Here is an 18,175-nt window from a genome sequence, read left to right as displayed (position 1 = left end):
GTGGAAGCAAACATGGGTGAAACAGTAGGCATAAAACTTAGCATGAATTGTGGTAAAACAAATGTGGATGCAACAATGACGCAAAAAAGAACACAATTTTTGATGCAAAAAAGAGGAAAATTTTGATAACATAGTTACCGATTAAACGAAAACTATTACCTCAAAATGGGGACTGAAGCCCCAAAACCCCAAAAAAGCATGAAAAAACAACCCAAAAATGAAAATTGTTTGTTCCAGAATGATGGTTTTTTTAGGGTAAATTTTCAACATTTTTTTAAATGGAAGTAAAAACTTTTTTTTTAATGGATGAAAAAAACACCCTTAAAAAAAATGTCTATTTTGGAATAACAAATAAAAATCGAGTTACAATTTTGACATTTTTTAACAATGGAGTTAAAGAGAAAATATCTGGACTTTGAAAAACTGTAAAATTCCAACAATTTTCAGACATGATGTTAAAAATAAAATATCATGTCTCAAATCTTGATAGTTCCAACTATTTTCATCCATGTTGTTAAAGATAAAATATCTTGACTCTAAAAAACTTTAAAATTGTAATTGTTTTCAACCATAGCATTAAAGATAAAATATCATGACTTAGAAAAACATTAAAATCTTGACAATTTTTCAACCATGCAATTAAAACCAAAGACCATGATTACAAAAAAATCTCAAATTTTCAAAATATTTCAAGCATGATATTATGAAAAAAATATGACAAAAAACTTTAAAAATGAACACCCAAGAGTAATTTATTTTTTTAATGCAAAATATATAACGATTTTAAAATCTTAGCTTAAGACAATTTGATACATTGCAACAAAAATTTATAAATCAACCATCAAATTGACACGCGGTGTAGGTGAACTCGACCCATTGTAATGAAAACTTAAAGACCAACCATGAAATTGATACATTGTGGGGGCAGACTCGATTCATTATAACGAAAATTTTAAAATCAACTATCAAATTGCCCATAATGAGATCGGGTTGTTAGACGAGCAATGACACAGACCCTGTAGAAAAAAATGAAAATAAAAAAATAAATGTATAAAGAAATAAAAATGAAAAATACAAAAGAAAACAAAAATTCATATTGGAAAAAAAAAAAAACAATAAAAAAAACACAAAAAATAATACAAAAGATTTTTTTTAATATTGATAAAAAGAAAAAACAATGAAAAAACACAAAAAAATAATAAAAAGAAAGAAAATTTTAAATATTGAAAAATAAATAAAATAAAAACAATAAAAAAACACAAAAATTAATAAAAAAAGAAAACAAAAATTAAAATATTAAAAAATAAAACAAAATAACACAAAAATTAATAAAAAATAAAACCAAAATTCAAATATCTCAAAAAAAAAAACACAAAAACAAACAAACAAACAAACAAACACAAAAAATATTACAAAAGAAAAGAAAGAAAAAATTATAAAATTATAAAAAATAAAAAACAGTAAAAAATACAAAAACATCAAAAGTTAAAAAATTATATACATATATAAAACAAGAAATAAAGCAAAAAAAAAAAACAAACAAACATAACAAAAAAATTAAATTGAATTAAATAATAATAATAAATAAAAATAAAAGAAAGAACAATTAAAAATTAAAAGAAAAAGAAAAACAATTAAAAACATTAAAAAAAATTAAAATCAAAATAAAACAATAAATAACTAAATTATATATATATATATATATATATATAAAACTAACAAAAAAAAGTTAATAATAATAATAATAAAAACAACAACAACAAAACAAAAGCATTTTTTAGCCAACCATGGCAGGGTTAGCCACAGGCGTGGGCGAGGAGGCGAGTTGCATGCATCTGCCTCCCCGCCCGTCCCCGCGGCCAACCCTACTCGGGGCTGGCTGGAAAGTTTTTTTTTTTTTTTTGAACTATTGTTTTTCAATTCTTCTTCTTTCTTTCTTTCTTTAATTTTAATTTTTTTTTTTTTAATAATTTTTTTAACTTTTTTTTTTTTTTTTTTTTTTTTTTTTTTTTTTTTATGTTTTTAATTGTTTGGTTTTGATTTTTTTTTTTTTTTGCTTTTTAATTTCAATATTTTTTTTTTATTTTTTTTTTAATGTTTTGTATTTTTTATTTTTCAAATTTTTTTTTATTCTTTTGTTTTAATTTTTTATCAAATTTTTTTAGTTTTTTAGTTTAACATTTTTTAATTTTTTTTTTTTTTAATATTTTTTTTTTCATTTTATTATTATTATTATTATTATTATTATTTGGTGGTTGTATTTTATTTATTTTAACTTAAAAAAATGTTATGGATGTATTTTTTATTTATTAATATTCAAATTTTCTTTAAATTTTATGCTTTTTTGAAATTTTCTCTCTTTGTATTTATTTTTTAATATTTAATATTTAATATTTATTATTATTATTATTATTATTATTATTATTATTATTAATTTTTTTTTTTACAATTTAATTTTGTTTTATTTTACATTTTTATGGGTGTTTTTTTAGTTTTTTTTATATATATATATTTTTATTATTTGAGTTTTTTGGTCATGTTTTTTATTTTTTATTTTTATGTTTTATTACCAACATGAAAATCACAAACATTTAAAAAAAAATATCCACACTTAATACATTAGAAAATTTAAAGTATAAAAAATAAGCCCTCTAAACAAAAAGGGTTGATGCTGCATCAACCCTTTTCAAAATCAAGATGAAAATCACTAACATTTAAAAAGGTGTTCATACTTGCTACATAAAAAAAAATTGAAGTGTCAAAAATAAACTCTTTAAAAAAATGTGTTGATGCTGCATCAGCACTTTTCAAAATCAATATGAAAATCACTAACATTTAAAAAAATTGTTCATACTTGATACATAAGAAAATTTAAAGTGCTAAAAATATGTTGAAAGAAAAATGTATTCTGGCATCACCACTTTTCAAAATCGGGTGATTTTTTGCTACCTCAAAAAAATGGGTACCAGTTCATTTTGGAGTTGTCTATTATGCGACTTTTTGAAGATTCCGGTGACGGAATCCGGCGAAGAAATTGATGTCAAATCTTGATTTCTTGCAGTTAAAATGGTTTTTTAACTGCATATTTGGATTCAGCACCCTGAAAAACCCCTGGGACGCTTTCATTGTGCAGAAACTAGCTATCAAACTTGCGATTCCAATAATTCTTGCCGGATTTCGACCGGAAAAATCCGCCGGAAAAGCTTTCAAAAAGTCGCGTTATAGACAACTCCGTTCATTTTCTCGTTTGATCGATAACTATGTTGGGTGCAATAAGGGATGTAAACATGGACCAAACATGGATGAAACAATTGACACAAAATTAGATGCAAAAGTGGACACATCAGAAGTGGATGTAAAATTATATGCAAAATGAGATGCAAAAAACATAAACAATATTTGATGCAAACTTGGACGCAAAAGAGGATGAAAAAGTGGAAGCAAATGTGGGTTGCAACGGTAGGCACAAGGTATGGCACAAATTGTGGCATAATAAAAGTGGATGTGAAAGTGGATGTAACAACAGACAAAAAGAAGATGCAAATTTAGATGCAAGACAAGATGTAATAAGGGATGTAAAAGTGGGATGCAAACATGGGTGCAATAGGAGAAACAAAATTGGATGTAAAATATCGATGCAATGGAAGTAGATGCAAACTAAGATACAAAAATAGACGCAAAATCCAACACAAAAGTGGATGCAAAAAGAGATGCAATATTTGATGCAAAAGAGGATGCAAACATGGATGCAAAACTGGAAGCAAACATGGGTACAACAATAAGTGAAAAACATGGCGCAAATTGTGGCACAACAAAAGTGGATGTAATGATAGATGCAAAAAAAGAAGCAAATGATGATGCAAACAAGGATGCAAAAGTGGACGTAAACATGGGTGTAACAACGGATGCAAAATAAGATGCAAAAGTTGATGCAACAAAATTCGATGCAAAAACAAACACAAAATGAGACACAAAAGCTTATGCAAATCCTGACGCAAAAGTGGATACAAAAAGGGATGCAAAAATAGATGTAAAAGTCAATGAAAACCTAGATGTATTTAAGGATGCAAAATTAGAAGCAAAAATGAATGCAAAGGGAGCTTCCAAACTAGGTGCAAATTATGGCACAAGAAAATTGGATGCAATAGTGAACACAATAATAGATGCAAAAGAGGATGTAAATATGGATGCAAAACAAGATGCAAAAGTGGATGCAACAAAAGTGGATGAAAAACTAAACACAAACCTCGATGCAAAACTTGGCACAAAGTGGATGCAAAAAATGATGCAAAAAAATGATTTAAAAAAGTATGCAAAATAGGATGCAAGAGATGATGCAAAAGAGGGTGCAAGAGATGATGCAAAAGTTGATGCAAGTGTAGGCGCAAAAAGTGGATGCAAAAGTAGGTGAAACAAAATTAGGTGCCAAACTTGATGCAAAACATGGTGCAATGGATGACACAAAACTTGGCATAAAACCTGGCGTAAAACCTGATGTAAAACCTGGTGAAAAACCTATTACAATACCTGGTGTTAAACTTGGTGTAAGACTTGGTTCAAAACTCGGTGCAAATTTTGCATCAAGTTTTGCACCAAATTTTTTAAATGGACACAAATAGCACAAAAAATGGGCTCTAGACGAAAAAAAGGAAGCAAAACGGGGCGTTAATCACAGGGTTTTGTTGTAGTGTAGAGAACAATACGAAAGCGAAGGATTAGCAGGACAAGATACGAAATAGAAGTTGCAGTGAAGATTGTCATTGTATCTTGTATTCCATAGAATGTTGTATTATTTAGATTGGTTTAATATAATGAAGATTGGGTTGTACATTATTGTACAATATTTGTCTAAAATTGTGTATACTTGTGCATATGTGATTCACTGCTTTATATTTTCCAATGTGTAAAGTAGTTCTTGTTGAGATTCTTGGTTTGGTAGCATCAAAGATTTTAAGATTCTAACCTAGACCCAAGATCGTGGAAAGTCGACATGGTATTAGAGCATGTCTGAGCTACTTTGGAAGTCAGTTAATCAAATTTGTGCACAACGAAGTACAACTTAAGAGGGAGTTGGTCACATTGTAGATGATAATGTCGAAGTTGTAGGTTGGTATCCAATATGAGGACAGGTTGGATGGGTTGTCCAACTATATTCCATGGAAGGAATGATCAATTTGATCTTGCAAGTCGACACGATCTGGTAGTTCGTCGAGAAAGCCATAAAAGAAGCCAACTGATCTAAAGGAGATGAAAGTGTATAAGTATTTGGATACGAGGGTGAGATTGATCATTCTTGATGGTGTGAAGGATTCCCTAATACATCATTTGTCCAGGAAGAACACTGCACATGAGATGTGGATGGCTCTTTAGAATTTGTTCCAGAATAATAATGAGAATTAAGTAGTGGTATTGGAGGATAAGTTGAAGTCCACCAAGATGATACAAGGTGAAGACGTGACTTCGTATCTGACGAGATTGTCTCGGGTCAAAGATGAGCTTGCTGTCGTCGACGTTATTATTTCAGATTCTGATATGGTGAGGATTGCTTTGAAAAGGTTCATCGAGGAATGGAAGCCCTTCATTAAAGGGATTCTTGCCAAAGAGAGGTTTCCAGACTAGAATAGGTTGTGGGACAACTCCAATCAGGAAGAGTTGCGAGACGAGGATCTTCATCAGAAGAAGAGGGCTTCAGAGGATGAAATGGCACTTGTAGCACGAATTAAGGGTAAGAAGAAGAAGGACTTGAGTAAAGTCAAGTGTTTCAACTATGGCGAGATGGGTCAGTTTTTATCGAGATGTCTAATGAAGAAGAAGGGAGATGACGAGAAGAAGAAAGGAAAGAAGGTTGTCGGTGTTTCCACTTATGTTGAGATAGATGCTCTCACTAGGAGGTTGGAGGAGGAGGAATTTGCTACGATCTCTCATTTCTCGCAGGGTACTATCAATGAGGATGGATGGTAAGTGGACAATGGTGCGACAAAACATTTGACAAGGTCCCAGGACGTTTTTGAGATTCTATATGAATGGGACTCGAAGTTGCACATGGTGTTGGGCGAGAAGAGTTAGAAGGAGATCCAAGGATCGAGAGTTGTGCCAATCAGAATGGAGACGGGACGTGTGATGCAGGTCCAGGACGTATTGTTTGTACCAAGACTCAGATATAGCATGATATCTATCTCGATGATCGTGAAGAAGGGGTTTGAGGTCTTGTTCCAAGATGGGAAGGTAAGACTCAAACCTAGAGGCTTTAGCTTTGAAGGGATTGTGCTTAGAGTTAGAGTGCATGGTTTGTACAGGCTAACGGGAAAGCCTATGGATCATGGGAAGAAGCAGGTGGAGCAGGTGCAGGTTCCAGAGAAGCATTTTCATGTGTAGGCTTCAGAGGAGTAGGTACAGGTTCCCAAGAAGAAGGTCTAGATTCCAGAGACTCAGAGGGAGTCGAGTTCTAGTGGGAGCTTGCAGATTCAGAGGGAGACTTTGCAACCCAAGAAGAATGCATGGTCAATAAGGAGCAAGGGTGTTTCCACATCTACCAAGAAGGAATCATGGAAGGATTGGAAAATGATACAAGAAAAGAAGAAGAAGGAAGATATTTCCAGTGACAACGACACTTTTGAGAGAGGCATAGTTCATGCTTCAGGGATTGTTGTAGTGGTGAGCGCCAAGAGTTGGGAAAGTGTTGCGAGTAGTGATGATGATGATGAGTTACTTCCTAGTCTTGGAAGTACCTCCCTCACTAAGAGGGAGTGTTGATTTTTGAGTAGTTTGGGGGGTAATCCAAGCCCTAGCGTTTATGGTTTGGAGGGAAAAGTGCCACAAGAGTCACTTGTGGGCTTGGAACCCAAGGTTGGGGATTTTCACCCATCGTGTTTTGGGCTAAAACCATGAGCACATTTTGACATGCGATTAATGAGGATGATAACTCTTGTCGAGACAAATAGGACGCAATGAATATCACCTAATTCTGAGTTGTAGAGATGGAGATATGCATGTTTGAAGTTATGGAGTGGGTTTGCACCATATGTGTCAAGGTCAGCTTGAGTTAAATAAGCCTCTTGACAGTTGGACAAGCTCATAAAGGGCATTTTGAGAAACCCTTCTTATGTGTATATATAGAAGGTGATGGAGGACACTTAAAAGAATCCATTTGTGAAACACATCACAAGATAAAAGCTCGTTGGAGAGGGATAATACTTATGTTCTAGGCCATAACAAGGAAGGCATACCAACAAGGGTTTGAAGGGCTATTTTGAGGTCATTTCAGGAGGACCGAGTTGCTGGAAGGAGGGCCGATGAGGTGGGCTAGAAGGCTGAGGAAGGAAAGTCTCTTTGAGGGTTCGGTTGAGGGTGGACAATCCTCAAAAGAGGCTACTGCAGGCTTGTTCACGATTCCTGTAGGATGCCGATGTCATAAAGGGAGGAACAAGTTTGTTTTAAGGAAAAGAAACTGCCAAAATTGCAGTGTAGAGGGTCAAACTCCCAATAAAGGATACTCGCAACAATGGAGAGCATTTCTGGGCTAGAGATTAGGGTTGGAAGGGACTGTTGTCTTGCCCTAACTAGACCGAAGTCAACAATAGAAGGAAAAGCCTCAAACAGTAAGCAGAGGTATGTATTTTGGTGTATGTTTGTAGGTGTTGGATCCAAGTCTTGGATCAGATTTGGATCGTGTTTATATGCAGCCTGTGGGAGCCATACGTTGAAGGTGACTTGGGTGATTGATAGCCTCAAAAGGTGCAGATCTCACAATGAAGTATTGGGAGCCATTGATTTGGTGGAGGGAAGTGTGTTGGCTACCCAAAGTAGCCCTAGACAAACAATCTTGAATTGACAAAGAGAGTTGAAGATTGGGTGAATTTTGGTGCCTAATGTGCAACACTTTGATGGATAAAAGTGACTGCTAGATTGGCATATTGGAGTTCAAGGATTGGCCAGCCTATCGAGAAGATTGGATCAACCTGTGTAAATGCAGCAGAAGTTACTTGCAGTAGTGTTACATGGGTGCCCTACTGGAGTCTCTATGTGTTGTCCTTTGAAGGAGTAAGGGGTAGTTGGACAACAATACAGAAGTGAAGGACCAGCAGGACAAGATACGACATAGAAGTTGTAGTGAAGATTGTCATTGTATCTTATATTCCATATACTATTGTATTATTCAGATTGGTTTAATATAACGAACATTGGGTTGTACATTATTGTACAATATTTGTTAAAAATTGTGTATACTTGTGTATATGTGATTTACTACTTTATATTTTCCATTGTGCAAAGTAGTTCTTGTTGAGATTCTTGGTTTGGTAGCATCAGATATTTTAATATTCTAACCTAAACCCAAGATCAGGGAAAGTCAACAAACCTATTTTTGCTGTAAATTTCACTTTTTTCCTACGAGGTATAGAGAAAATAGTGAGAGGGTGTTATGTTAAGGCACTTCCTGGTGTAAAGGTTACCCATTCAAAATTTTATGGGAAAAAATCCAACCATGCTAAGGGCTAGTGTGGCCCAACTTAGGTACAATAATTTTGACACCTTAGATGCCCCTGCATCATGGCTACTAAAGCCATAGGTTAGGCCTACCAATCATCTTAGAAATTACATAAGCTAACTAACAAAAAAAGTTCAATTTTTATATTTTTCTTTATTTTTTATAAAAATTACAATTGTTTTTTCCAAAATTGGTAATTGGTCTGATTTTTCTAATCGTAATTTATTTATCTTGTTGTAAGGTGATTCATTAAATTTTGGTTATTTTATTTAGGGTTTGTTTAATAATCTAGAACCTTTTATATTTTGTTTATTAATTTGGCTACTCTCTTAGTGCAAAATAATTTACAGATCTTGTTAAAAATAATCAATAGAAATTAATTAAAAAAAAAAGATAAATTTACCAGCAACCAAAAAAACACATAAATAAAAAATACAATGTTTATTATGGAAAAATATCACTATCTAAAAAACTAGCTAGAATCTTCTATTATTGTTCACCAATAAAATGCATTATAACAAAGTCTTCCCAAGCCTTTTAAAGGCGTAATTAAACCATGGACAACCAAAAATATGTGTCTAAAACCACTAATATTGACCAAGTAACTTTGGCTCTTTCGTCAAGTCAAGTTTATCTAACAATCCCTCTTTAAACATTGACTTTGGCTTCCCTCGACCAAATCTAGCCAAACCAGCTATATGAGTCAACACAACTCACCTCGTCTTACCCCCTTCAAAGTTTACATCTAGGGTATTTGGTAATTCAACATGGCCCTTATCACCTAGGTCTAACTCCAAATTTTATCTGTAATTTCCAAGGGGCAAGCATGTCTTACTATGTCTTATAATAGTATGCCCATTTACATGTAAAATTTTCAACTCCATTATAATTTTTTATTTTTTACTTTTTTTGTTTACAATGCACAACTTACTTCTCTCTCTTCCATATGTCGCCCATTTAACCCCTAATAAAATATAAACAAACCATGATAAATCATCTCATTGAAGCATTCTCCCAAGTACTTTGTGTGCATTAGTAGGATGCTTCACATGGGTTTTCTTGTACCCCTCGCACATATCCATGGCTCTTGTCATTCTCACAATGTTGATCAACACCCATCAAGAATCTCTCTAGGCTTTTATCTCACCTCATGGCTCTAATGCTATGTTAAAAATTACCAAGATAAATTAGCTAAGAAAGATACATTCGCTAGCCAAAAAAACACATACACACACACACTCACAAACACAATTTTATCCTACAAAACCCCACTCACAAAACAACCAACGAACATGATATTCTTTTAGTCCCTTTGCCAAAACTCGGCCAAGCCAGCCAGGCGAGAATTCATCACTCACCTCCCTGACACATTACAATGAAGTCTTCCCAAGTCTTTTAAAGACTTTATTACATGCAATATGTGGATATAAAACCATGGGAAACCAAAACCACCATTGTTGGCTAAGTAACCCTGACACTTTCACTAGTCAAATTTTCCTAACAAATCTAAGTTTCTTAAAAGTTTGAATTTCCGAAGTTTCTAAAGGAAATTAGGGGTGAAATTTATTAATTTGAGATCTAAATTTAAAATATTTTTATTCCATAATTTTTTGGATGAATTTATTTAATTATTTAATGTCATTTATTTATATCCTTATATCCCAATTATGTAATATTTAGTTTTTGATTATTTGGATGTTTTAAATCATTTTGCAAATAAATGAGTGTAATGATAGAAGTTAAGTTATACAAATTACTTAATGTAAATATATTTCATAAATTCCTAGAGCGGAGCTCAAAGCCAAGGTGTCACTAGTGAATGTCTAGACATGTATTTTCAATAAATGTGCTTTTGTTATGCCATGAGATAGACTTGCTATGGTACTCCTGAGATATGAAAATATCATTTCAAAAAATCATATAAAAGGTCAAAGGTTGGTTGCTAAGAGCATGAGAGGATCTATGAGTCCATTAAGGGGGAAGAGGAAAGGGGGATCCAATGAATTCACAAATAACCTCAAGTTTCATAAGTTTTCTAAGTTTCCTAATTTTTAATCTTGATATTTTCACCATGTACCTTATTAAAAACTCCAACCACCAATCATTCAATGTAGGGGATGATTGGTAGGGAAGTTCATCTTATATAGTTATCAAGATGTAGGCATTGAGTACAAGCATTGAGGAGTGTATGAGACTCCATCCTTGCAAGAATTTGATCCACATGGAATTTAGAAGAATCTCTTTTCACATGCACTTGCATCATGCAAATTGGAGAAAATTTGTTCATTATTTCACTACCCTCATGCATTCTCTCATACCATTCATCCAACTCAATGAGGCACTCTCATGCATTCTCATGTTATGCATAGAAGCATTGTTCTAGGGTAGCCTATAAGTGACTAAGGAGATGTAAGGAAGAGAAGAGGATGAACCAACGAGACATATAGAGAGCTATGGAGGAGCATAGAGGCTAGGTTGATAGGAAACCCTTCCCATTTCCTATAGATTGTTGAATGTGTAGTGTTCAAGAGGCAAGATAAAATTTATTGGGTTTTCCTAAAGGAAATGAGTAAGTTGGACTCCTTAATAGACTTTAATGAACACTAGAGTGAAGAAGCTCTCCAAAGAATTTTCTAGTGATTTTCTTAGATGAAATTGAGAGTTATTGGGTTGTGTGAGTGACCTAAATATTCTAGACTAGTTCGTTTTCCCTAATGGTCTCATAGCTTAGCTTGGGGATGGCATCAACAAAGGACTACCTATGGTTGAGTGTAAAATCATTTGCCAATAATCAATTTCCTTGGACCAACTTGTTCAAAGATAATTTTTCCATCTCTGTGATTTAATTCTTTGTTTTAATTTGGAAATCAAGTCATATTTTTCATATGAATGTGATGGAAATTGAATACATCATTACATGTTGTGCATGCTTAGCATAATTTAGTTCTTGACATGTTTTTGTGTTCAAATTACCTGAGAGTCCGGGTTCAATTATTTCTTATGCATTCAACTTCCATTATTGAAGGTATGTGTACTTCGAATTACATATTTGTGATGGTGTATTTGCATGCCAAACCTGATCATCAAGCAATAACATTATACGTCTTCCAACTTTATAGTTCAAAGAATATTTTAAGCCTAAAGGTTTGTTTATTATCAAAAGTAGAGGCCCTTTGCAAAATTTTAAATGACAACATCAAACGACCATTGTTTCACCCTTTGTCATGTCTGCTTGCAATTATTCAAATATGACAAATGGGCCTTCTTGAATTTTGGCTTAATGGCCTTTGTCTACTTTATTTCCTTGAAGGCTTGCCGGGGGGGACTTTTGAAGAAGGCCTAATGGCTTAATGGGAACTTTTTTCAATAGTGCTTGATTACCATGTTTCAAAAGGGTTCGATGACCTATTTTACAAATGCTTTGAAAGTGTTAGTTTAGTTAATGACCATCTTTAGGAAAGGCCCAATCACCTATTAAGAAGTTCCTTTAAAATATATCAATGGGCATATTTCAAAAGCATCCAAAGGCCTATTAGGATATTTTAAGGTTATTATTTGAATTTTTTGGAAGTGGGATAAAAAATTGAAGAGGCACGATGGCCCATTTAGATTATCTTCAAAAAGCGACCAAAGGCATCTTTTAAAGATGCTTAATGGCCTTGACCTTTGAAGGAGACGTTTCAATCTTTAATTAAAAGAGCCCTAATAACCTATTGGGTTAATGTTTTGAAAGTGCCATATAACATTTTGAAGAGTCCAAGTGATTTACTGGGAAACTCTTTTGAAAGTTATGGTATCTTTTGAAGAGGTTTGATGTATTGACCTTTGAAGGACTTGTATTGATCTTTCAAAGGTGCTTGATGGTCTATTAGGGTAATCTTTTGGAAGTTCTTGACCGCATCATCCAAAAGTGCTCAATGAAATCTTTTAAAAAGGCCTAATTGCTTTGCCTCTTGAAAGTTGGGAAATTTTCTTGAAAGATCTTGATGAGCATGCCATTGAGCAAAAGTTTCAAAAGTGGCCTAACCTTTCAAAGGGCTTAATGGTTTTTTCATAAGCAAATATTTTGAAAGGGGCCTAATCTTTCAAAAGGGTCTGATGGATTGTCCATTGAATGGAATTTCAAAAGGAGGAGAGATCCTTTGATTATGGCCAATGACCTAATGCTAAATAACATTGGAAGGAAGGTTGTAGATAATACATCATATGGTATCATCAAGTGGTAATGGATGGTATAATTAGGTGGTGTGCACCACCATTGAAAATAAAAACAAATTGTGTGATATCTCACTTTGATTTTGTTAGAGGCCACTTTTCCCCAACAAGGGATTCCCAATAAAATTGTTTGTATGAAATTGCGATGATTGACAATTTCTAAAGATTGACTCAAATGGGTAAGGACACGTAAACAATGTTAGAGCACTAATACTTAAGTCCGTCCTTCGATTGAAGAAACCAACTAAATAAATTATATTATAATTTCATACATTCAAAGAAGAAACAAATACACATTTTTGAACTTTGGACCGATTACATTTTTTTACCAAGTGGAATAAAAATCCATTGAGAATGTCCCATCAATGTCGAATCTAGTGCAAGTGTGCATATTACACAAGCTCTTTATGTTATTAGAGTAGTGCCTTTTTGTGTACCTCACACGTGGCTAAGATGCAATGAAAATTCTAATTAATGCTTAATAATAGTGTTCCACTAATATATATCCAAACATCCTCGTGTTCATGCCTAATTGTTTGAAGAAACACCTAAGTGTACAATGTGTTAACTCATGTAACATTGAATTATACTCAATCAAGCCAAAACAATTTTAAATTTTATATGAAAAGCAAATAATAATTTCAACACAACATTGTACATCTTCTACTTTTATTACTTAATACCTTGCTCTATGTGAAAAGACTTCTTCCAACGCTTTCAAACCCAACCATTCAAACTTGAGACAATGTTGTTAACCATTTAACCTTATGTTGTCGAAGGGACCAACTAGAAACATATAAACATATTACATTTATATTACAAAAAAGGTATGTTCCTTCATAACTTCAAAAATGAAATCTTTAGAAAAATGACCATATACACACGTCTAAGGCAACTCTCCCTCTAGAGTAAACTCTCCCTCTAGGGTGGCCACCATGCTCAAGACCACTTTATAGCCAATTATAATTAAGTAATTTATGTATAGAAAGAAAATATTTTAATGTTGTATATAATAAAATATTCAATGTCCAAAAACAAAAGCAAAATTGATTGTTAAAAAATAAATTAAAAAACCAATGGCAATAATGAGAAAGAGATATGTAATTCCTTTAATTTTTAATATAAAATTAACATGTAACATTTAAAAATATGTAAGATTAAGTAATATTAACGTATATTAAATTAAAAACAATAGCTTCTAATATCTATATAAAGTCCAATTTGCTAAGGAAATCAAATTAGTTGATTTTTTTATATTAGATCAAATTAACTATCAATCTAATAACCATAACCATATAATATTTTTTTTTTGAAAATAATATAATTTACTACAATTAAAAAAAACAACCTCAATTAATAAGGCAATATATTTTTTATACACCTAAAACACAGCCCAAATGCAGCAGAAATTATAGTGATTACATAATAATGATTTTTGAATGACAAATATCTAAACATATTTCAAAGCCCCCAGGGTTAGCTCAAATGGTTGAGTTCCCGTTGATAGTACTCTCCCGGTTTGAGAGGTCACGGGATCAAACCTCCTCGGGGTCAGGTCTGAAACGGCCGAACGGCAGTTCCCTTCGGGGAGTTGCCCCGCTTCTCTACGTGGATGTAGCGGCCCACCTCTGGTGCCCCGTGAACCACACGAAGAAAAAAAAAAAAAAAAAAAAAATAAATAAATAAATAAATAAATAAATAAATAAATAAATAAATCTAAACATATTTCAACTCAGGCTAAATAACTTTAAAAATAAATATTAAGATACTCCCAAAATTAATATAACCGACCAATAATACTTTTAAATTTTAACCCACAAATCAAATAGTTTACCGATTGCCCCGCTCTCCTTAGAGGCTCCCACCAACTCTGACACAACTCTTGCTAACCATTTAATCTCAGGCCCTTAAGCGGACTACTTATCTCCATTTTTAAAACTACGCTCTAATTATGTTTTATTTAAAAAAAAAAAAATTGTGTTTATAAACTTCCGAAATATATTATTTTTAAAAGGTCAGCATATACACACGTCGATGCAAAACCTCCCCAGATAGCCACCGCCATGGTTCCAAGAAGACGACAGGATCACCAAGTGAAGCCCTCTGGAGAAGACACCACCACTTGTTTCGGCCAGCTAAGAGAATTATGTGTCCATGCGTGTTCCAATCCTGCGGTCAACAGTTGAAAAAAATCCCAAAAAACAATGAGAAGTTCTGGTCGCGCAGGTTCAAATCCTGCTAAAAGCCGTGGAGAAATAAACAAGACCTTAACACAGACAGAAGTCAGGTCTCATTATATCCATGGGGAGAAATTTGTCCACGCAGGTTTAACCAGGTGCCGTCCGTGGAGGTATTTTAAAACCCTAGAGTGCCGTCCGTGGAGGTATTTTAAAACCCTAGAGTGCAATGAACATTCTTATCTTGTGCAAACATTCTTTGTTCAGAATGAATATAATCCCCTCCTTTCATGTGGGGTTCTATGGTGTAGTGGTTAGCACTCTGGACTTTGAATCCAGCGACCTGGGTTCGACTCCCGGTAGGACCTTCTGTTATGTAATTTTACATGGAAAAATTGTAAGACAACGCCAATGGTGAACTCTTGCCATCCGATGCAACCACGTAGACTTGCGCCTGAAATTGCTGGAGACTTTGAATCCAGCGACCTGGTTCGACTCTCGGTAGGACCTCTAGCTGTACTTTTACATGGAAAAATAGTTTGACAACGACAATGTTGAACCCTTGCTATCCGACGCAACCACGTAGACTAGCGCCTGCAATTGCTTGAGACTTTGAATCCAGTGACCTGGGTTCGACTTCCAGTAAGACCTCTGGCTGTACTTTTACACGGAAAAATAGTTAGACAACGCCAAAGTTGAACCCTTGCTATCCGAGGCAACCACGTAGACTAGCGCCTGAAATTGCTTGAGACTTTGAATCCAGCGACCTGAGTTCGACTCGCGGTAGGATCTCTAGCTGTACTTTTACATGGAAAAATAGTTAGACAACGCCAAAATTGAACCCTTGTTATCCGAGGCAACCACATAGACTAGCGGCTCAAATCCCTTAATTTATTGCTCTTCATTTCAAAGGGGATGTAGCTCATATGGTAGAGCGCTCGCTTCGCATGCGAGAGGCACGGGGTTCGATTCCCCGCATCTCCACTGTTTCCGGTCATTACTACTGTTTTCATTTCTCTGATTCCTGTTCACTGGTTTTCGCTGCTCATCTTTTCTTTTTCCCTTTCTAATTCTGTGTATTTTAACGGAAGTCTCCCAGACTATCTCCCAGTTTTCCCTTGCTAATTCTGTGTATTTTTACGGAAGTCTGCAAGACTATTTCTTTTTCCCTTTCTAATTCTGTGTATTTTTACGGAAGTCTCCCAGACTATCTCCCAGTTTTCCCTTGCTAATTCTGTGTATTTTTACGGAAGTCTGCAAGACTATTTCTTTTTCCCTTTCTAATTCTGTGTATTTTTACGGAAGTCTCCCAGACTATCTCCCAGTTTTCCCTTGCTAATTCTGTATATTTTTACGGAAGTCTCCCAGACTAGAAGAAAAAAATCAATCGACCAGAATTTTTTGTTCTCATATGGCCACTATTTCCGGAACAAAACATTCTTCTTATAGCAAGGATTCATACAGAAAATTTCATGTGTAAAAGTTCCCAGCACAACAAACAAAAGAGATACCAAAATGTTGACAACTTTTCGTTGCTCAAAAAATTTGCTCTATATCTTCTCTTTTTTGCTTTGCTAATCTCTCTCTCTGTATTTTTACATGATTCTTCCCGGCTATCTCCCAGACAAAAATCAACAAACCAGAAGTTTGTAAGCTCATATGACCAGAACAAAATAGTCCCGTTATGGCAATAATTTTATACAGAAAATTTCATGTGTAAAAATTCGCAGCACAACAAACAAAACAGATCATTAACTTTCCAAAAATGACTGATTTAAAGTTCAAAAAGAGCAGAGCAGACGACTTAAAGGAAAAAAGGGATGAAAACAGTCAATTGAGAGACCACGTTCCTCTTGAATAATGTGCCAACGACCAGGAATCAACCAGAAAGTAGTTTTGGAAAGACCATCTGCCATCTCAATCCTTTCCCTGTACTCATGTTGAAAAGAGATTGGTTGTGATGAACTCGACTTAAAATGGATCTTTAACAGTTTTGGAAAGACCATCTGTCATCTCAATCCTTTTCCTGTTACACATGTTGAAAAGAGATGGTAAAATTGTTTTGTGATGAACTAGACTTCCTCAAAATCGATCTTAACATTTGCCTTTCCATAGTGCATGCACTCTTCATCTAGTTTATTACCATTTATGAATCACATAAATTTGGATGTTGTTTACACATTTTTTCATCAGCAAGAAAGAGAGTCAACTTTAAGGTCATAAGCTTTGAAAAATTGTTAATTGAACTCTGAAATTTGTTAATGGTTAGTTCTTTCTCGAGACCGGCTTTAGACTGAAAAAATAAGCACCTCTTAAAGAAAATTATTCCACCAGCTATCATCAAAAAAAATCCTAAGCCATTGATTTATCAATTAGTTCCACAACAATCTATCTTGGGTAAAAATCTGGGGGGTTTGTTATCTTTCAACTGTTTGAAAAAACTAAGAGTGTTCAGTCCTTGCTATGTACATTGGATTATTAGGGTTAATTTATTCTCAAATAAGCTAATTAAATTCCCCAGGGAATGATAGTAAGTAAAGCTTCAAACCTCTTCACAGTATGATTTTCACACCAATGATTTAATCAGTCTTCTGCAAGAGGACCCTACAAACATATCTTGTAAGCCCCTCTATATCTTTCCAAAACTTGAATAGCGAGAAAAGGACAGAATATAAGCAAATGATGCATACTCTCTTCTTCAACCTTGTTCCAGGTGAAAACATTATTGTCCAAGTTCTAGCCAGTGGAAAACCCTTAATTGTAATGAACATTTCATTTTCCATATCACCTTGAAGTACCATTTAAAGCCCCAAAATCCTACTTTCACCCAAAAAAAATAAAAAAATCGAGACCCAATATTGGCAATATAATGCTAACCAACTGGTCTCTTTGACCAAACAATCTCGTCTGGCTAACCTTTAATCCTTACATGAACATCACATGGATGCAATATATTTCTCTCATTCCAGGGCATCGTCCCCATGTTAGAAAATTTAGACAACGATTCTGCATGCGGAATAAACTCAAAGGAATCGTTGAAACTTAATGCCCAGGGATACGAATTACCTCCAGCCATTGGTGAAAACTCTTGATGCAATTTCCTTCTGAAAAACCATGCTCCAGCTGCCCAAGCAAAAAGAAAAGAATGCAGCTGATCTGAAGGCACTTCCAAGCTCTGCTATCTCAGCTAGATGGTGTAAAACTGAAGGGGATTGAGAGATGAGCTTGGGGACCAAACAGATGAACATGTAGCTAAGCTTCCATCAAGCTTCTAATAGCTATGTGTTAGATGTCCCAC

The 18,175-nt window shown here is 34.2% G+C and overlaps 2 non-coding genes across 2 annotated transcripts; both read left to right on the top strand.

The window, feature by feature from the left end:
- Positions 1–15,173: 15,173 nt before the first annotated feature.
- TRNAQ-UUG (transfer RNA glutamine (anticodon UUG)) lies at positions 15,174–15,245 on the top strand. The gene has a single exon. It is a non-coding gene; the product is annotated as a tRNA-Gln (tRNA).
- Positions 15,246–15,788: 543 nt separating this feature from the next.
- Positions 15,789–15,861, top strand: TRNAA-CGC (transfer RNA alanine (anticodon CGC)). The gene has a single exon. It is a non-coding gene; the product is annotated as a tRNA-Ala (tRNA).
- Positions 15,862–18,175: the final 2,314 nt, after the last annotated feature.

The sequence above is a fragment of the Pinus tabuliformis genome, chromosome 5_1 (assembly GCF_031772625.1).
Source record: "Pinus tabuliformis cultivar Carrire ecotype Pingquan chromosome 5_1, CPIR1, whole genome shotgun sequence".
Lineage (NCBI taxonomy): Eukaryota > Viridiplantae > Streptophyta > Pinopsida > Pinales > Pinaceae > Pinus > Pinus tabuliformis.
The sequence above is the reverse complement of the archived record's forward strand: the minus strand, read 5'-3'. Positions and strand labels throughout refer to the sequence as shown.